At 49.5% G+C, this 16830-nt stretch overlaps 1 protein-coding gene across 1 annotated transcript in view; it reads left to right on the top strand.

The window, feature by feature from the left end:
• Positions 1 to 16830, top strand: part of CHAF1A (chromatin assembly factor 1 subunit A) — a 616874-nt gene that overhangs the window by 66838 nt on the left and 533206 nt on the right. The window lies entirely within an intron of this gene.

Raw genomic sequence — 16830 nt, 5'->3', positions numbered from 1 at the left:
TCATCCTAGCGGGCAACCTTCGAGGGGTGATCTTTTTGCTACTACTCAGTTGGAAGGTCGAGAGGAATGGGCAGTCAGAGGCCAGAGAAAGTTTCCTTGTGGTGGACGAGGTAGAGGCACAAAGCCAGCTCAAGCAGCAGCCTCCTTGCCATCGGCCTCTGCAACAGCCGCCGCAAAACCACTTTGAGGTCTTGTATCCGTTAACCGGTGGAGGGAGGGCAGACTGAGCATCTGGAAGAATGTCGAGACATTACTTTGGATGCTTGGGCTTTGGAAATCGTAGCTCATGTGTACTGCCTTCCTTTTATATGAAGACCTCAGAACAGTCCTCCGGGGAACCCCTCTTTGAGGATTCCAGATCCACTCCTTGTGCAGGACGTTTTAACCCTGCTGGAGAGAGGTGCTATAGAACAGTGCCTGTAGCGGAGAGGAACAAGGGTTTACGCTCTATATTTTTTGTTACCCAATGACTGAGAACTGAGGCTCATCTTGGACTTGAGATACTTGAACAAGTTCCCCAGGAAGGACAAGTTCAAGAAGGTCACACTTTCTCAGATCCTTCAGGCCCTCCAACTCCACGATTGGTTGGTGTCATTGGACATTCAGGATGCTTATTTTCATGTGCCAATCCATCTCCAGCAGAGGAAATACCTGAGGTTCGCAATTGGCGGTTCTCATCAATTTAGAGTTCTCCCATTCGGGCTGACCTCAGCATGAGGGTTTTCACCAAACTGATGGCGCTAGTGGCAATGAGTCTCAGAGGGGATTCACGTCTACCGCTACCTGGATGATTGGCTGATCAGGGCACGTTCATCCACAAGTCCTGGATCATCTCAACATCACCTACCACTCTCTTCACACACTGGGCGGCTCCCTCCATTACCGGAAGTCCCAATGACACCTTCCCAAACGCTCCAGTACATTGGAGCTGTGCTACATGCATCCTTGGGAAATAGCTCGCCACCCAAGGTGAGGGCTCAAGACCATCAGATGGTGACCACATTTTAGAATGCCCTACCGGCTTTCGATTTTTCTGAGTTTGCTCGGCCTCCTTGCATCCTGCTTTCTTCTGGTGCCAGATGCTCGCCTGAGAATGAGATCCCTTCAATGAGCTCTAAGAACATAATGGTCCCAGTTCTCTGGAATCCGAAGTCGGTCCGACATCTTTCCTACCGGGGTCTCACGATCTTCTGTGGTGGCTCTGTGAGGACAATATTCTGAATGGAGAGCCCTTTAGGCACACATGGTGGCGGTACAGTAGTGACGGATGCCTCACTCACGGGGTGGGGAAGCCCACACTAATCTGACAGCAGTCCTTGGTCTCCATCAGAGTCCAAACTACATATCCATCTGTTGGAGCTGAGGGCGATCAGACTAGCACTGAAAGCCTGTCTGGCCTCTGTATGGGGAAAGAATGTCCTGGTTATGACTGACAACATAGTGGCCATGCATTACCTTGACAGAGGTGCTGTTTAGTCACTACCACTGTCCAGCGAGGCAATGCACCTCTGGTATTGGGCAATTTAAGAAGGAATCTTTTATCAGCAGCTCTCCTAGCTGGAGAGAACACAGCGTTGGACACTCTGAGCATGCAGAGCAGTCTCCCACTAGTGGGAACTAGCTCATGAAGTCCTTCAAGAGTTCTTCATTCTTTGGGGAACCCCTTGAGTAGATCTGTGACTGAGGTCAACCGGTAGTGCGAACAGTATTGCTGCAGGGAATTTCCCCCAATAGGAGATGCGTTCATAGTGGACTGGAAATGTCCACTCATTTACTCCTTTTCCCCCAATAGGAGATGCGTTCATAGTGGACTGGAAATGTCCACTCCTGTACTCCTTTCCTTAAGTCCCCGTCATTCCTCGGGCTCAGGAGATTGAGAAGGTTCAGGAAACACATGATCCTAATTGTTCTGGATTGGGCGAGGACGTGGTACCCAGACCTTCTGGACATGTCCATCTGTCCTCCGATGTGTGTTCCACAAAGGATCTTCTCTTGCAAGAAGGTTGGGTTCTCCATCCACAGGTCAAGACTCTAAACCTTCACGCTTGGTTTCTGAAAGACTGAGATATGAGGATTGGGACCTCCTGGATGACGTTATGGAGGGGTTGCTTTCGGCCAGAAGACCAGTAACAAAGTCTTTGTGCCGTTGGAGTAAGTTTTGCAACTGGTGTTGCAAATTCCTGACTCTCATTGTGCTCACTAATGTGTTAATCTCCTTTCCAGGTTTCGGTTTGGGTCCTTAAACTGGTTTTAAAATAACTAACGTGTGCACCTTTTGAACCTCTGCACACGTGTCATTTAAGGTTAACCTTCAAAACAATCCTATTGGTTGCTTTGACATCAGCTTGTAGTGTGAGACTAGTTGCAGGCACTTTCATCCAAGCCACCCTTTACCATCTTACACAAGGACATGGTTGTTTTTAAAGGTCAAACCTTCCTTTTTGCCCCAAATCATTTTGGATTTTCATTTAGGCCAGAAAATGGTTCTTTCTATCCCCCACCTCATCCGCGTAAGGCAGAGGAAAGACTTCATATGTTAGACCCTCAGAGTGTTACATTTCAAGAATGTCTAAATTACGAATTGATGACCAACTCTTCATCAGATACAGACTGGGTGAAGCAGTTATAAAACAGTCTTCACTAGATGGCTAATTCTGGCAATATCGGAATCTTACAGGTTGGCGGATAAAAACCCTCCTGAAGGTTTAAGAGCACACTCCACCAGGGGCATGGCTATATTTACAGCCCTTCAAAGGGGCGTAGCAATTAAACATTTGTGAAGCAGCAATGTAGTCTTCCATCCACATGTTTACTAAGCATTATTGCCTGGAGTCTTCCCTTGGTCAAGATCGTACTTTTAAAAATGTTCATGACAGAGTGAAGCTTGGCAGTCCTTCACTCTGTCATGAACATTTTTAATACTGCTTTGAGAGTCTGTCAAAGATGAGGAATACGTGGGAGGACACAATCCATTAGAAAAACAAGTTACCCCTGGTAACATTCTTTTGACTGGATGTTCCTCCCAAGTATTCCTAATCAGCCTCCCAACCTACCCCTCAGTAAAATTTCCTGTGCCATTACAACTGCTGTTTATCAAGGCAGAGTACGATCAAGCCCATGTTTTACGGGTATCTCTGCTGTAAGAGGAAAAACAGGCCAACAGGTCCTGCATGTACAATATATGCCTTTGTCATCACCCTTGACGGAGGCCTTCAAGGAAAATCTACTCACTGCACAACGCCCTCTGCCGAGAAATGTTTCCGAAGCTGGATAAGTGTCAAGGATGAGTAATGCGTGGGAGGAACATCCAGTCGAAAGAACGTTACCATGGTAAGTAACTTTTTCGTCTGTCCAAGGGGAAAGGCACTGGTTTGCCCATGTTAATTTTAAAGCCTGCCATGTGACCCTATTGTTAAGTCAAACTAACCAGTACAGATGTTGGAGATGCAGGAGCATGTCGTCCTCCTACAATCCAGTTTTTTATACTGTCCCTCAAACCCACAAATCCTTCCTCTCTGAAGTCTTCTCTCAACCTATGTGCTAGGTGTTCCAAGGAGAGCACAGAGAGCCAGAGAAAGAGGGAAACCTTTTCTGTCCCTCTGCCCAGTTCGAACCAACGCGAGTATCCTCCGTTCGAATGGATTGTCCTCCCAACGTATTCCAAATATTTGACATGTAATGTCCAGCTGTGCTACTTCGGTATTTCTTTTCGACGTCCCTTGGGCGACGCCACTGGATGTTATAAATAGGACGCACTGCGCCCGTACACTCGGTTCCGTTTTTGCTGCTTCGATGGTTGGGCATGCAAGGTGTTTTCTGCAGGGAGTATGGCGCTGAAGTCTGCCAACTCCACTTGTGCCTAGGCAAGATTTTCACACTCTGGTGAATTGCGTCTCTTAAACGGCTGAGCATATTCCCGAGGGGGAAGAAGGGATGGGTTCCTTGCTCTTGTGCAGGATGGCAAGGATGCCATGTGTGAATCCCTTCAGTCTGTGTTGGACATTGCCGACAGTATTAGCCGGTTCATGACTGCAAGCAGTTATATGCAGGTTTGCGTGGTTGCGGAAGTCGGGTTTTGCTCCAGATTTCCTTTGATGGCTCATTTGTTTGGCAGCAAGGCTGACTAGAGCCTTGAGGTTGCATACAGCCAAAGCAGCTGCTAAATCTTCTGAGTGCAGCAATGCGTCAACCTCTGCCTTTTCGTCCTAGGGGACAACAGTGGAGTGGAGGTTTCTTTTTTGTTACTACTCTTTCGGTAGGATGAGAGGAGCCGGCAATTAAAGGGGCCAAGAAAAGTACCTGTGGTGGTCGGGGAAATGGAGGTGCCAAAGCCGCTCAAGCAGCAACCTCTTTGCCTTCAGGCGCTGCCACAGCCGCTCCAACAACTGAGTCCATGTTGCATTGTTCACTGGTTGGGGGCAGACTGTCTTGGCTTCTCGAAGAATGGCGAGGTATTACTTTGGATGCGTGGGTTCTGGAGACAATAGCCCACGGATAATGCCTGCCCTTCCTACAGCCGCCTCACGACGATCCACCGGGGAGTCTCTTTGAAGCTTCCGGATCCGCTCCTTGTGCACGAAATCTTAACCCTGCTGGAGAAAGGCGCTATAGAACTAATTCCTGTAGCGGAGAGGAACAAGGGATGATATTCCCATCTTGGACTTGAGTTGGTAGAACAAGTTCAAGATGGTTACTCTTTTCCCAGGTCCTTCAGGCCCTGCGGCTTCAAGATTGGTTGGCGTCTCTGGACCTACAGGATGCTTACTTTCATGTGCCGATTCATCCAAAGCACAAAGCACCTGAGGTATGCAGCTCGCACTTTCAGTTTCGTGTCCTCCCATTTAGATTGACCTTTGCCCTGAGGGTCTTCACCAAGGTAATGGTGGTGGCAGCGTATCTCCGGCAGGGGGCTTGGGGGGGGGGGGAGGGGGATTCACAACTACCCCTACCTGGACGACTGATCCGTGCGCATTCTTCCAAGCAAGCATTGGATCACCTCAGTCTCACCTGCCCCTCCCTCCACAAGCTGGGCTTCTCCCTAAATTTCAAGAAGTCGCATCAGACACCTTCCCATCAGCACCAGTACATTGGGGCTGTGTTGGACATGTTGTGGGGAATCATCACATTGTGCAGATGGTGGACAAGTTTCAACAGGCCAGAATCTCCCAGCTTTCGAATTCTTAAGGTTGCTCGGCCTCATAGAATCCTGCATTTTTCTGGTGCCAGAGGCCAGGATGAGATCCCTGTAATGGGCCCTCAAGGTGTAGTGGTCGCAGTTCAGGCAAGATGTCGGATCCCGTTCAGATTCCAATCTCTCCCAGGATCTTCTGTGGTGGGCCAACGAGGGGAACCTAATGAAGGGGGAGCCGTTTTGGCTATCGTGGCTGGAGGTGACTAGTGACGGACGCTTCATTCACAGGATGGGGAGCTAATGCCTAAGACTTTAGCACCAACGATCGGTGGTCTTCGGAGTCCAAACTCCATCAACCTGTTAGAGCTGGCCCTGAAGGCTTTTCTGCCGTCTGTGCGGGGTTAGTGTCTCCTGATCATGACGGACAACACAGTGGCCATGCATTACCTCAACAAAAAAGGGGGGTGGAGGGGGGGGGTTAGGGTTACTCCCGTTGTGCAGAGGCAATGCAGCTCTGGTTCTGGGCAATCCAGCAAGGAATTTAACTCTCAGAAGTTCATCTGGCCGGAGAGGACAATGCGGCGACAGACGCTCTGAGCAGGCAGAGCGTGATCTCTCACGAGTTGGCTCAGGAAGGCCATCTGGAGATCTTCGCCACCAGTGCCAACCGGAAGTGCGAGAGATCTGCTCAAGGGAAGTTCCTCCGAGAGGAGCCTTAGACGCATTCGTAGTAGATTGCTCATTCCCACTGCTGTACATGTTTCCAGTCCCCATCATTCCTCAAGTGTTAAGGAGGTTACAGAGGATCAGATCCCACAGGATCCTCATTGCTCTAGATTGGGTCAGCAGAGCGTGGTACCCAGACCTCCTAGAAATGTCTATCTACCCTCCAGTGTTTTCGGGGAAGGGGGTAGGTGTTTGTGGGGGGGCAGGGTCACATCCAGATGTCGGGACTGTCGACCTTCACGCTTGGTATCTGAAAGGTTGAGGTATAAGGATTGGGACCTCCCGGGTAATGTGATGGAGGTGTTGCTTTCGGCCAGGAGGCCAGCAACCAAATTCCTGTACCATTTGGCTTAAGTTTTGCGACTGGTGCAGAGGACAAAATGTTGATCCTTTTCAGTGTTAAATTCCTGTGGTTTTGTCCATCTTACTTTCTTTGGCTCACAGGGGCTTTCAAGTGGGTACCATTAAAGGTTACCTGGCGGCGCTGTCTATCTTCAAGCGCTCGTCTGAAGAATGTTTTTACTTTAAGATTCCTTTGATTTCCCAATTTCTTAAAGGGCACACTGTGTTCCCACCGCCCCCTTTCCAGGTGCCGGTCTGGGATCTGCATTTGGTTTTGAAATTCCTGATGGGTGCTCAGTTTGAACCTTTGCACTCTTTCCCTTTGAGATTGTCTTTCAAGCCAGTGTTCTTGGTTGCGGTTACTTCGCTCGCAGAGTGAGTGAATTGCAGGCAGTTTCATCTAAGCAACCCTTTACTGTTTAACAAGGATAGGGTTGTACTGAGAGTACGTCCTTCCTTCCTTTCTACCTAAGGTAGTGTCTAAATTTCATTTAAGCCAGAAAGTGGTTCTTCCGTCTTTCTATCTTCCTCATGCTGGTAAGGAAGAGGAGAAACTCCATAGGTTGGACCCTAGGAGAGCTCTGAGTTTTTATAGTTATAGGATGTCCAGGGTCAGAGTGGACGATCAACTCTTTGTAGGAAATGCTGGACACCGATTGGGCTAGGCTGTTGATAAACAGACCTTGTCCAGCTGGCGCATCCTCACCATTACTGAATTACACCATTACACATGGGCTTCTAGCCACACCTTATTTAAACATTACTCCCAGGATACGCTTTATGGTCAAGATATGGCCTTTGGTAAGGCGATTCTTTGATTTCGCCATATGATTGGGTACTCTAAATTCTTTTCTCTCAATTTTCTGGTACTGCTTTGGGAGTCTGTCAAAGATGTGGAATACGTTGGAGGACACAATCCATTCGAAGAACAAGTTACTTGACCGGTAACGTTCTTTCGATTGGATGTTCCTCCAATGTATTCCACATGGCCCTCCCTGCCTGCCCCTCTGGAGAATTTCCTATGTGATTGCGGCTTACGTTTCCGCAAGGCTATGTGCAGTCAAGCAGGCATTGGATAGGTGCCACTTTTTAACCATGTCTATATTGCTTGATTCACATTATCCATCATTTGGCTACAGTACAATTACATGATGTAGCAATATCATACCGACCTTTTCGTAAAGAACAGTCTGTAGCAAAGGCACATATAGCAGACCTACAGTCAGACTATTCCCCGTCTATCTTTATCCAACATGGTATATTCTGCCCAACACTGTGACCCCCCCCCCCCCCCCCTCGCCCAACTGTACCTTCACCCTTGATCCTCGTCCCTAGCCACCAGATATGCTGTAAGCAGGCCCCAATACATTGGTCTTTTCTGTTGGCCGCAAAGGGCGGCATATTCGTTATTGGTCGCTCAGCCAGATCAAGTCACTCAGCCGCCTGTCCACTCCCAGAAGAGAAGGACTGGTCGGTTTCATGAGGATGCATTTCCTGGCCGCCATCCTACAGGTTGCCAAGAGTTTGCGGTACCCTTTAGGTATTCCTGGTGACCACCCCAACATTCTACATATTGTACAGGAGATAGCCTGCCCTACAACTTCTGTCATGACTTCGAATACTGCTTCCCAGTAGGAGCGCAACTTGTCACAAGACCACAACATATGCATCATGTCAGCTGCTTCAATGTTGCACCTTAGACATGTAGCTGGTTTGGCGCTTTAGTAATGTACTAGAGCCGGCGATATGTAAGCACTGTGTAGGGATTTCAGTTGGATTAACTGCAGCCATGTACTGAAGGCTGTGTGTGTGTGTGTGTGTGTGTGTGTGTGTTGCTACATATTCTCTCCCACTGATTGTCACTAAATACCTCCCCTCACTTCTCCCATTTGTCTTTACTAGCAAAGAGGTCCGTGTGTGTCTGAGGATCATCCTATATATTGCTGACCAACACGCCTCTGCACCCCAGGGAGTATCTAATGTGTTGCAGCAGTGTCGGTGGAATGTCTGGGAAGACGGACGACTATTTCCTGAAGGCTGCCCTCATCCTGAAGTATTGCAGTCTATGTTGGGGTCCGCCACCCATCTTATCCATGAACTCCTCCTGCGATACAAACTTCCCGTTGGGGTATGTCTCCTCATCTTGCAATTCCCACTCCCTTCCAATCATGCACTATGGATTTGTCGCATGCTGGTGCTAAGGTTTCAATCATCCATAGCGAGCTACCCGGGTTAAAAGGGTGCTCCAAGTCTCTTCAGGACTCTCCTCCAGGCGTGTGCTGTGCAGGTCACTGGGTCTTTTTTGCATTTATTCACCACCCTCCCTGAGATTAGTACTCCCTGCAGCTCATAAGGAAGCACAGAATCTTTCTCTATCCAAACATGGGGTGTCTGTGGCCCACCTGGCATCCAGAAGCTAGCGTAGGACAATTGAGTACTCTTCTACATCAGGGGCGCTTATCCTCCACTTTCTCCCACGGCAGAGTCAGTGCCTCCCAGCTTATACATGGGGCTTCCGGGTACCAAATTAGTTGGATCAATTGGAGCGCACCTCACAGAGAACCCTTACCTGGCTAGTCTGGTATATTTAGGAACATATATAGAAGCTTGGGGGCCACCCCATTTTAGGAACCGCCACCCTGCTCATTAACGCAAGTGGGAGTTTACACCTATCCAAGCTGGTACGTAGTGCCCACAGGTATTTACCATGATAGTTATCCAACAAAGACCAGTGCTCCCTACTAACCTCCACCCCCATATAGGTAACAACGTCCTGCTCCCAGCATAAGCCGCCTATGTTCGCCGGAGGGGATGTTGTCTCATTCAGCGAGAACAGCATGGACTTGGCCCGGTTCAAGCGGAGGCCTGGGGTTTCACCAAATGTTGTTATCTCATGTATCAAATGCATGAGGTTAGTCTCTGGATCCTTGATATAGATAATTGCGTTGTCCTGTTACAATGAGATCAGCTCACTTAGCCCACCAATAGCTAACCCCCCCTATGGCTGTAAAATCTCGGGAGCCTACCTACCAATACCTCAACTTGGATAGCAAAGATTAGTGGGGAGAGCTGACACCCCTGTCTTGTTCCTTTCCTGCGTGTAAACAACTGACCATGTACCCCTGACGTTTATCTGGGCCCTCGTATCTGTATACAGCAGTCTTGCTTTCATATAGTTCATAGGGATGCCCACCTGGACCAACACATCAAACAAGTAACTCCACCGAATCGAACGCCTTTCCCATATCCAAAAGCGCGGCGACCGCCTGAGATCTATCTGCGCCAGGATAGCAAATGGGCGCCTGAGATGTAGTGACTTCGACCGCCCGGGAATAAACCCTGACTGATCCCAGTGGACTATCTGTGTTATATGCTGGAGCAGGCGATCCACCAGCACTTTGGTGAATATTTACGTATTCAAATTCAGTAGAGCTATTGGGCGATATGACAAGCAGTCAAGTGGATACTCCTGGGTTTTAATGATGTTAACTGCTTCCTGCATCGTGGGGGTGTGAAGTATTCCCGTTCTCAGTCCTTCCACCCAGGCGTCGAACATGTGGCTAGCTACAATCAGGACCCACTCTTTGTAATGCCGTCTGAGCCTGGGGCCTTCGATGTGGGTTGGGCCCTCATCGCCCCTAGCATGTCCTCGACCGTCGGAGGCGTCGCCAATGCCTCTGCATCCAACCTAGGGAGTGCTGCTGCTTTAATATATTCCCTCAGTTCGGCCTCTGGCACAGTGCCCCTCATGGCATATAAGGATTTATATAAATCTCTGTACCTGGAATCTCACTTGGTTTCTCTACTACAGCTCCTTCCTTAGTCCCAACTGCGGTTATTTCCTTGTACCCCGTTCGTGCCGCCAGATGTCTTCCTGACCGTATCTCTGGGCCATTGCGGGCCGTGTAAAGTACTTTACCTCGTGATCTGCTAGTTTCTGAAAGGTGTCTAGTCCCTCCTTCAGCCTGACCGGCGTTCTTGGAGATTGTATCCTTTCAACCTCTCGTTCCCTGCACTTGAGTTCGGCCTCCTGCAGCTCTCTACGTATTGCCTTCAGCACCCCCAGCTCTGTAGACCTGCAGTACCACCTTAAGCGTTTCCCACAGAGGTCCCATCCCCTGCACCGAGCCCACATTTTCCAGGAAATGGTGTGTAATCAAGCTATGTATTTCACTCCTAAAGGTTATGTCCTGCCGTGCCACTGGCTTAAACCTACATCTGGGGCGTGTTGGTGAAACCTCTAGATGCACAGACCATAGCACAGGGGCGTGGTCTGAAAACATTCTCGCAAGGGATTTGCATCCCTCCGAACCGTGTACAAGGCGAGGGCCCCCAATATGTAGTCAGTCTGGTGGGTGTTGTGTGCCGTGGAATGATGCTCAAAAGCTGCCTCCAATGGATGTAGCAGCCCCCATGTCTCCCAATTCCAACAACCCCCTAGCTCCCAGTACTGCCTCTGCAGCCCCCGTGCACTTACTGAACCCCATTGTTGATGGGTCAGGAGGGGGGGGGGTATTACATTAAGGTCCCCTGCCCATGTGTGTCTAGATACTTTTGACTTTTCCCCAGCAGTGTGTTGAAGAAACCAGGGTCATCCACTTTGGGCCCATAGATGTTAACCTACGCTATTTTTGTATGTCCCAAGCATCCTGAGATGGATACCTCCCCTCTGGATCAACCGCAGTGCCGCTAACCCTAAACTCCAGCGATTGGTGCATGAGTCATCACACCTGCTGAATATGTAGGGGAAGGATTTGCAGCTGCCCCATCCTTTGGCAACCTTCTCGTTACCCTGATGCGTGACCTCTAACAGGACTATTTATGCACCGTGCCTTTCACAGTATTGGATCACCTTCCGGATTTTGCGCGGGTCACTCAATCCCCGCACATGCCAGTTTATTACCCTGAGCGCCATTGCTTGGGTGAGGATTGAAAAGGAGAGCTCGTATGCCCTGCCTTACCAATTGTGCCTGCTGCCACCGCCTAGCGGTTGCTCCGAGATGTGAACCATTTTGTAAAACCCTGTTCCTGCCAACTGGGCTGGCCTGCCCTACCCAGCCCACCCTATTCCCCATCACAACGTTATGCCCCCACCCACACTGCCAATCCCCAACTCTGTGGATAACCCCCACTCTCACACCCCTTGAACACAAAAATCAACATGGGCAACATCCCGGGGGTGTAGGATACCAACTTCCAAGTGGCCGCCGTCCCTTATGTGTAGGACTAAATTCAGCAGGAACATTAGTAGATGCCACATGTCTGACTGGTTACATTTCTGGCAGTGCTTTAACATGATCCATCGAGGCTCTGGCGCCCCTTCTTTTCTGACCAACAATGTACCCTGTGCTTATTGGTGCTCAATGTCGTCTTTGCCGAATGAGTGGCTGTTCATCGGTCTTGCGAGTCACATCGTCGTTTGCTTTTTCATTTCGGTAAACTTTCTGTGAAATCAAGCACCGCCGCAGGACCAGTAAAGAAGTGTGCTCTTACATTATGCTGAACTCTCAGTTTGGAGGGATATTACATTGAGTATTGTAGTGCTCAGTCTCGCAGTGCCCTCTTCGCGGCCGCGGTACATGCAGGCTCTGGACCGCTGGGGTGAAGTCTGGGTAGAAGGAGACCCAACTGCTCTCGTACATGAGGTCACCCAATTCTCTCGCCCTCTTCAATATCGCATCCCAGTCCCGGTAGTTTAGCACTTTCGCTATCTCCGGGCGTGGGCTTTGTCACTGACTCGGGGCGAGCTGTGAAATTCTGTGCGCTCTTTCGACCAGGAATTGGTGGCCCCTGGAGAATGTCTTTAATGAGTTTCCATAAATACTTCCATGTTCTGCTGTGGTACCGATAACGGTATCCCCACCACCCTGATATTTCACCACCCTGGCATCTCTGCCACAACCATGCTCCATTCCGATGCGGGGCGAGTCCCCACTTGATCCTGCCGCTGCACCCGCCGAAGAAGTCGCCACCATCATTGACTGTGGGCTTGGCCGTTGGGAGATCTGTATGACCCTGCTTCACCTCTTTCTGGGTGAATGGAAGACTGGTCTGCCTCTTGTCCCCCCCCCCTTCACTAAGTCTGTGCAAGCCCCACACACCACCCCCCCCCGGGTGGTGCCCACAGTCTTTATCATGGGGGCTGTGGTTATTGCCTCCCTAGTGCCGTGCTCCCTCTCAGGCTGCATGCACTCCCCGCTTCGCCCCAGCACTGCCAACAGCTGCTCAGTTAGATGCAGTGGGTGGACTTGCAGATGCTCTATTGCCGGGGACCATCAACAACTGGCCTCCCCGCTCTCCAGACGCTTCAGTATACACTCCTGCTTTGAGGCCTGGAGGTGGGCTGGCTCTTTGTGCCTTTTACTGATGTCTATGGTTTCCTTGACTTCCCTCCTCTCCAGTGGCTGGTCTGTGCGTCCCCCTTTCACACAGCTGTCTGTGGCCCCCTCCTGCTTCTCCTCCTGGGGCAGGTGGTGCAGCAGCTTTGCAGACTTCCTCTTATCCTAGTTGCCTTTTTGTATTGCTTGTTATACGTGCAGGGGCTGCCCAGTGTTGGCCTCTGGTCGCTGGCCGTCCAAAATGTCAATACTTCCTTCACTCGTTGCAGCCTGAGGGTGGGGAAGGGCCCTCTCTGTAGTCGCGGAGCTCATTGAGCTCCCTGGGTCTCATAACAGGGCTTGCCACTTACTTGGTAGCACACCTTTTGTTGTCCTGGCGCTGTCGGGCAAGGCCGACAGCTACGTTCTTGATCCTCCTGGAGCTGCTCCACCAGTCTGTCAGTGTGCAGGCTCAGTCTCCTGCCTCCAATTCTGCCCTCACCGAGGCTCGCAGTTGCGTCGGGTGACTAGCCTCGCCTGGGGCTGGCTGTACAGTGGAGGGACTCGTCCCCACCGCACCCCTTCAGCCTGTCTCGGAGTGTGCTCTAGCAGTTCTTTGGCCTCAGGCAACTGCCGCCCTCTCCAGGCTTCCGCAGGCCCGGGCCCCTGCAGCAGGCACCACTGCTCGCGTTTGACAGGGCTACCAGCCGCGGGTGGCTATGGCCGCCTCAGGGCTCTTGCCTCGATACTCGCCGGAGCACACACAGGCACTCGGCTTGTAGTCTGCTGCGCTTCCTCCTCACAGCTGCGCACCTCCTGGTTGGCACCCTTCTGGGGCCCAACATTCGCCAGACTCTGCTTCCCTCTGCCTCTGGTTCCCAGCACTATCGCAGGATCTGGACTGGTTTTGCACTCTTCCACAAGCTTTGGCGGGAGCTCACACCAATGTGGCCATCTTGGTGTCATGCTCTCTAGCGCACCCCCCTATCCCCCCCTTTGTGCCTCATGTTATGGAGGGAAAAACAGAGGCTACAGGCGCAGTGCGTCCTATTTATAACATCCAGTGACGTCCCCCCTCGACAGAGGCCTTTGTGGACATTGCCCCGACGCCATTGACATAGGACGCCCTATGCTGAAAAAAAGGTTTCCGAAGTACACAGCTGTGGACATTACATGTCAAAGATGTGGAATACGTTGGAGGAACAACCAATCGAAAGAACGTTACCTGTTGGTAATTAACTTGTTCTTCTCTGCCACGCCCTCGGAGGTATAGATTGCTATTATACCACATATGAAACTCCTGCCTATCCCAAATTTAGTAAGCACTGCCTCTAGGAAGTCACACTCTACCCTATCTAAGGCTTTCTCTGCATCAACTGAGGAGCATGCAATCGCCAGGTCAAGCTCGAGCCTCATTTATCAAATGCAATGTCTTCCTCATAGTCTGCCCCAGACGCCCTCTGACAAATACCACTTGGTCAGAATGTACCAGTCTTGGTAAGTGTCCCACCCACTTGGACGCCAAGACTCTAGCATATATCTTGGTGTGTATATTTAAAAGATAAATTGGGCAGTAAGAACCACATGACCAAGGGTCCCTGCCCTCCTTTGGTGTTATTGTAATGAGGGCCTGGACAAATGTCTGCGGCTCTGCCTGTCTCCAATATCATTGAACAATATTGTCAGAAAAGGGAGCGTCGCCGACAAGGATTCATAGAATCCAGAGGTGAAACAGTCTTCACCAGGTGCTTTCCCCAGCCAGAGGCGACCTACAGCATTCTTAATTTCGTCTCCAGAGCATCTAAGGTTACAGACTCTTCAGTTAGCAATGGCAGGCGCATCTCTTCTAAGTTATTAATCTCTTCCTTATCGGCAGTACCTTCACTCTTATATAAAATGTCATAAAACGAGGCAAATGCCTCCTGGATCCCTTCTACTGAAACCTCTGTAGTTACAACCCTTCCCTCTATCTCCGAGACAGGTCTTTGCGTTGCCCCCTTTACTTTGCGACAATCCGCCTTGTCTCCCTTTTGCAAAAATGTCTGTTTCAGAAACTGTAAGTTGCAAACAATCTTCCCTGCTTCCAACTGTCTCAGTTACTCTCCTGCCCCTAGCTTACATAATGTGGCCCCCCTGCTTCTTGTGGACTGTGCAAGCAATTTTAGCGATCCTATTTTATTTGTATATTCTCGATGAGGGTATGATTTAAATTTTTTTTTTAAATTAGATGGCTCTCCACGTGGCCTTGGCAACATCCCAAATTTCCCTTTCGCACCTCCCCTGTGTCAATGAAACATCCTTTGATTGCATTCTCCATTTCTTCTTTAACACTGGGTCTTGCCACAGGGATTCATTGTACCTCCATTTCAAATGCCTAGGACACAGACCACTCCATCCAATGTCGACTCGCACATGTTATGCTCTAACTGCGTGAATCCCAGATCCCAGTGCCAAATCCCAGAAGTCCCTAGAAAGTCTATTCTCGTTGAGGTTCCATGTGGGGCGGAATGGAAGGTAAACCTCTTTTCTTGTGGGTGGAAGTAACGCCATATGACCTGCATTCCGTATAGTTGCATAGCTATACAAAGCTCCCTACAGCCCTGTTGCTTGGATTTCTGTCCCCGAATGATAGTCCGCCTGTCAAAATGAACATGCACACATTAATATCCCCACCAACTATAACGGCCCTGAATGACCTGAAGATCCAGATTGACTATCTAAAGAATAAAGGTAAATCAGCCTTCTTGCTTTCAGCTGCCTTTGATCTGGTTGATCATAAGGTTCTCTGTAAACGCCTCTCCAAAGCGGCACACTTCTCAACAGACACAACAACTTGGATTCAATCCTTACTTAACAATAGATACAAGGGTCTTCTCCACCGCAGCAGCCGACCCAATACCCATATCCTGTGGAGTCCCACAAGGAACTTGTGTATCACCCACTATGTGCAATGCGTTTACTACCATCTGGACCATCTGCGTGTCCCCTACACAAATTATACAGATGACGCCCAGATCCTCACACCTTTAACAGGCGATTATGACAAAGACTTACCCCTCATAAACAATCTACCTCATTCAGGCCTGGATGGCCACCCACGGCCTGTGCCTGAATGATGAGACTGAACTAGTCCTCTTAGCCACTCCTCTCAATATGAAAAAACTGAGCGATCAATACCGCTCCTTTAACATCGATGGCAATGTTATCATGGTGGCCAAAGAGGAAATGACACTGGGTTTTTACCTCGACTCCTCCTTCAACATGTGTAAACAGGTCAGTGCAACTGCCTCAGCCACAGCTTACACCTGCAAGCTTATCCACGCCTGCAAACCCTTTCCACAAAAATCTGCACCATCTTAGCCAGAGCTCTAGCATTATCTAAAATTGATTACTGTAATGCATTCTATTTGGGGGCCAGTAAACATACCCTCAAACTGCAGATCTTGCAGAATAATGCTCTCAGAACTGCCTTGAGCATTCCTCAGACAATATATCTCGACGAGACGCAACATCAACTGGCTCTCCATCGAGAGAAAACAACTTAAGATGGCGTCCCTGATGTACAAATGTCTCGATGCCTCCCCTCAATACCTTATTGAAAAATTCACCCAATATAACCATGCCCGATCTACTAGAGAGGTTTAAACAAAAAAGCTGGCGGCAGCTGTTTCCCGGTTAAGGTCGCTCCACTGTGGAACTCCCTACCCTTCATACTAAGAGCCGCACAGTCCTTCATAAATTCAAGAAAGACATGGAAAGTTGGCTCATTGCTAATGACACACCATACTCGACCTGGTTTGCCTTCCAGAACCTCAACCATTTAGTCAATCGGTGTTACTCAATTTGCCTGTTATGTTGATCAACTATCTTTTCCTGCATTATCTGCCTATTTGTATATTGCCTAGTGTGCTAATAATAAATTTATGTTCATGTAGCTATATAAAGCTTTCTCCCCACTGTATCTTTCCTGTGTGTAACTAGATAAATGCATATCCTTGTAATGCGCTCAGTTGCCTCTGGGTTGGGAGTGCAATATAAACCAAGCTGTCCCAGTCCCTCGTTTATTACTTTTGTTAGCGATTTCTGTAGGAATCTCAGAGCCTGATTCGTGGCGTCAGTTGTGGCAAACATGAATCTTATTGATCAAACCCAAGATCAACACAGCACTTTTCTCTGCATCTGACCACACCATAGTAACTTAATTTCTGAGTACTGTATGGACCAAAATCCTACTTATCTGATCACAGATCCCCAGTATTCGTCTCCATCGGGCCACAGGAAATTGTATGTTCCTCGCCCCTCAGATACGGTCTC

Source organism: Ambystoma mexicanum, chromosome 1p, assembly GCF_040938575.1.
Source record: "Ambystoma mexicanum isolate Mex_15411 chromosome 1p, UKY_AmexF1_1, whole genome shotgun sequence".
In the NCBI taxonomy this organism is placed as follows: Eukaryota; Metazoa; Chordata; class Amphibia; order Caudata; family Ambystomatidae; genus Ambystoma; species Ambystoma mexicanum.
The sequence above is the reverse complement of the archived record's forward strand: the minus strand, read 5'-3'. Positions and strand labels throughout refer to the sequence as shown.